This window comes from Equus caballus, unplaced genomic scaffold (assembly GCF_041296265.1).
Source record: "Equus caballus isolate H_3958 breed thoroughbred unplaced genomic scaffold, TB-T2T haplotype2-0000440, whole genome shotgun sequence".
NCBI classification, from domain to species: Eukaryota; Metazoa; Chordata; class Mammalia; order Perissodactyla; family Equidae; genus Equus; species Equus caballus.
Genome location: NW_027222395.1, coordinates 3,057,683 through 3,062,582, shown reverse-complemented (window position 1 = coordinate 3,062,582; position 4,900 = coordinate 3,057,683). Strand labels below are relative to the sequence as shown.

At 36.7% G+C, this 4,900-nt stretch overlaps 1 pseudogene; it reads left to right on the top strand.

Moving 5' to 3' along the window:
* The first annotated feature begins 259 nt into the window (after positions 1-259).
* Positions 260-1,192, top strand: LOC138923070 (olfactory receptor 2L8-like; annotated as a pseudogene).
* The last annotated feature ends 3,708 nt before the right edge of the window (positions 1,193-4,900 follow it).

Sequence of the window (4,900 nt, the reverse complement as noted above, 5' to 3'; positions counted from 1 at the left end):
GTGCGGACATGGCACTGCTCATCAAACCACGCTGAGGCAGCATTCCCCCATGCCACAACTAGAAGGACCCACAACAAAGAATATACAACTATGTACTGGGGGCTTTGGGGAGAAAAAGGAAAAAAATAAAATCTTTAAAAAAAAGAGCTGTAAAATTTTAAATGATACACAGTCTAAAATAATAAGTTAAAAAGAGCTTATAGTTTTATACTTAACTCACTCTTGTGTCTGCCTCTAGGAAAAATCATATTAATGCCCTATGGAAAATTATAATCAAACATCAACTGATTTCATTTTATTGAGGTTGTTTCCACCATCAAAAATTGGTCTGTTCTTCTTCATTCTCATTGTTCTCATTTTCCTAATGGCTCTGGCAACTTGTCCATAATGCTTCTCATCTTCCTGGACACCCATCTCCACACACCCATGTATTTTTTACTTAGTCAGCTCTCCATCATTGACTTGAATCACATCTCCACCATTGTCCCCAAAATGGTTTCTAATTTTCTTTTTGGAAACAAATCTATCTCCTTTATTGGATGTGGAGTTCAGAGCTTCTTTTTCTTGACTTTAGGAGGTGCAGAAGCACTGCTCTTGACATCTATGACCTATGATCATTATATTGCTATTTGCTTTCCCCTCCACTATTCCATTTGTATGAGCAAAAGAGTGTGTGTGCCGATGATAATAGGATCTTGGATAATGGGCTTTGTAAACTCTTGCGCCCACACCACATATGCCTTCCATATCCCTTACTGTCAATCCAGAGCCATCAACCATTTCTTCTGTGATGTCCCAGCCATGTTGACTGGCCTGCATGGATACCTGGGTTTATGAGTACACAGAGTTTATGAGCACCATCCTCTTCCTTGTGTTTCCTTTCATTGGCGTTGCATGTTCCTATGGCCGGGTTGTCCTTGCTGTCTACCACATGCACTCAGCAGAAGGGAGGAAGAAGGTCTATTCCACCTGCAGCACCCACCTGACTGTGGTGTCTTTCTACTATGTTCCACTTTTTTACACTTATCTACATCCAAGATCCCTCAGATCTCCAACAGAGGACAAGGTTCTGGCTGTCTTCTACCCCATCCTGACCCCAATACTAAACCCCATCATCTACAGCCTGAGAAACAGAGAGGTGATGGGGGCCCTAAGAAGAGTGATTCAGAGAATCTGCACTGAAAAAATGTAGACAAAGCTTTTTGTGTGTGTACCCAGGACTTGGTTATAAGTTCATTCATCCTTGTACAGAATTAAAAATATTATGTTATGCTTAGAATGCAAGGACTACAATTAATGTAGAGAGGAGGAATATCACTTAGGTCTGGACAAAATTATCTTGTAAATATACAAACATGTGAGTATATATATACATATATAAAATTCTAAGCCTTATCTTTTTTCTTCATGGTGCTTTTTCCCATCAATTTCAAATTAATTTTCAAATTCATGTACTTTTTGCTGATATGATGCCCATGATAATCATTGTCATGTAGAAATTAAAGCAGAAACTAACTGAAGTTGTCATTCAGCATAGCAGTTCTACTATTTTCAAATATATCTAAAACAAAAAAATTTTCCCTGAATGTCAAGATCTAATTGAGTCAGAAGACTTCTTGTTATTCTCATAGTAAACCTGTAATTTACCTGTGCCAGTTAGTCTTTCTTTTAATTTAAAAAATTTATCATTACAGGTATTTAGCTGAGACTTCAAGACTTCACTGCGGATTTGGAACTCCTAATACTACTCTGAATGGAATATGAGAGGTTTATGTCTCTATTAGGGTGATGAATGCTAAGGAAATGATTTAATTTCAGTTAGACCTCAGGACAACAATAAAAACTTGGAGGTGCTAACAGGGGTCAAGGAAACTGTGAAGTTAATTATAAGAGGAGTGGGTCAAAGATTTAGTCAAATTAGTGGGAATTAATTAGTCAAAGACATTCCCACACCCATCCCTGGCATTCTACATAAACTAAGTTTACTTCCTAAGTAATCTTAAAAAACAAATTCAACTGAGTAAATTTTGAAGGGTATATTGATTTTATTGAATGAATCAGGCAGCATCTCATCTAACAAATAGAAAAGTGCTCTGAAGAGCTTTACAAGGAGCTCCTGTAAAGAGGTGGAACAAGAAAGTCATTCTTGCAAAGAGCTGATTGTTTCAGGCAAGGTCACCTTCCCTTAGGGGATGGCAGGGATCTGTGAGGTGAGTTATCTCACTGGTGCTGACAGGTAATTCCAGATTGACTGTTTGAGACTCCAGCCCTGGGGAAGGTTGACATTGTAATTGAGTTAGGTATTAAGTCTCCATTTTGTGATTTGGGCTTAGCACAAGGGACTCCATTATGGATCTGTTGTCTTTTTTTTAATAGTAGCCATTGCTACTCTTAGCATTAGATAATATCTCTCAGGTGAGATTTTATTCTCTACTACTGCATCTCATAGTTCTACTGAAATATGTTGAGACAAGCCAACATCTATGGATCAATTTTACTCATTGATATTATGGCTCAGTCACTATCACAAATAGACATCACCATTGCATCCAATAAAAATCCATCCGCTCAAGGAAACTCCCTGGGTGAAGTGCTGCCACTGCCATCAGTGATAAGTGTAGAAATGCTCTTTACCCTCTCAGGTATGGCAGGGAGGGGAAGGGTCATACTCTACCGAATTTGAAGGGCATAGCACAAAATGAAAATATGAGGCCTCATTCAAAAGCAAGAAAGACTACCATTATTGGTGCTAAGTATAAAGTTTTCCTTCAAAATCAGTTTATTAGCTATAAAATGAAATACAAATTATAAACAATATTTTTGTATCATAATTTTATATATAATCAATAATAATACTTTATTATGTAATATCTTTATCAGTCATAAGATTTTTCTGGCTCACTTTTCTTCGAACTTATTTTCCTCAAAATTTGTATTTTTAGGAACTTCATTTATTATCAATATAATTGAAAATATTGTCATTCACTGGCGGTAAATACTAAGATGCAGTTAAGTTTTGGTGATTTTTAATTTTGAGAATAATCTGCTTAACTTACTGGAGATATTAAGAGTGCTCGTGGGTTGTGAAAATTTAGACTGAATTTCTGATACCTTATATCAAAATATAAATTACAGTACAGGTAGAACTAATGATTATCAAGGAGAATTTTTTTCTAAAAAAGGTTTCTTTTATGAATAAATTTCAACCTATCCATATAAATCAATTTCATGTAAATCTGAATTTAATTTTAAATATAAATCTAACAAATGGCATTTTAGTAATTCCTCTCAAATTTCTGGTGACTTACAGACTTTGTATAATAAAGCAAAAGTGGCTTTATTTTTCAAATGCTTATTTATTCATTTTATCATTATATTTTCAATTACAGGTTAAATCGATGCTATTTTTAATCTTTTTGTTAATAATTGATTTCTGAAACTTCATATAAAAAGACTTTTCTATTCCATGAATAATCTTTCATATTAAATTTTTAATCTTCAAATTATCTTTAAATTTTATTTCTATTTCTGATCCTGTGGATATTTGTTTTGCAATCTTGCAGCAGCTTTGAAAACTACGGATTCTGGACTCTGATGATTTTTAATAACTCCCTCACATGCATTAGTGCAATGACCATGTGTACACTTTCATTTAAAATATTTTACTGACAAAGTTTACTTCCTAAGCTCCCTAGCATTTCCTGTCCTGACACTCAGGTGACATAGTTAATAATTTTTTAGTGGACAAAGTGAAGGGCTCCGGGACTGAAGGGTAAGTCAGTCCCTGACCCCATCATGGGCCATTGCTGCAGCCAGGCAGAGATTCTTCTCTTTAGTGGGCAGTAGCCAGCTCCACCATTGCTGCTTCATCTGCAGCTGCTGCTGTCATCACTGCCACCCAGCACTTCACCCTGGGAGTTTCCTTGAGCTGATGGATTTTTATTGGATGCAATGGTGGCATCTATTTGTGATAGTGACTGAGCCATAATATCAACGATCAAAATTGATCCATAGATATTGGCTTGTCTCAACATATTTCAGTAGAACTATGAGATGCAGTAGTAGAGAATAAAATCTCATCTGAGAGATACTATCTAATGCTAAGAGTAGCAGTGGCTATTATTAAAAAAGAGACAACAGATCCATAATGGAGTCCCTTGTGCTAAGCCCAAATCACAACCCAGCCACTCCACTGGGGTCCTGTAGTATTTTGAACATTTTTGTGTGTGCGCATGGATAGCCCAGGCCAATTGCTCCTTGTGCATGCTGCCTGAGCCCACTTGTGCAACTATTGTTGCTGGACCAAAGCTGCATGCTAACACTGTTGGCCAGCATAGCTGTTGTGCTCACATGCATTCTCAGAGATAAAATTATTAAGAATTGTAAGATTTCAACAACAGAGTATCAAGCAAAGCAAGGATCCTCTGAGTATGAGATTCTAGCAAGCACACAAGCCACATGTCCATGAGGCCAGCCCTAAGAAGAGTAGAATGAGTGAGTAGGAAGGGAATGGTGTCATGACAATCAGGAAAATTATGAAAATGTCCGCTGTTTTCATTAGAAATCATCTTAGGGAGTGTGGAATTGAGCAAAGGTACCCATTTCAGACTTCTTACTCATTTCAGGTAGTGAATTATGGAGATAATCAAGAGATCTGTATCTATTTTTGGCCCTGGCACACCACAGCCTAGGGGAAACCACACCACATCTTTGGATTTAGTTTGCTGAAAAGCAAGTTGGAGGCATTTTACCATATAGCATTAGTAAATAGTGTAGGAGAGGAAAAATAATTTGTCCTGTGTCCTAGATTTTTGACCTACACACCTACTATATAATGAAAGTCAGATTAACGGGAAAAAAACAAAGTTTCACAACATGTATACTCCTACCTACATGGGAG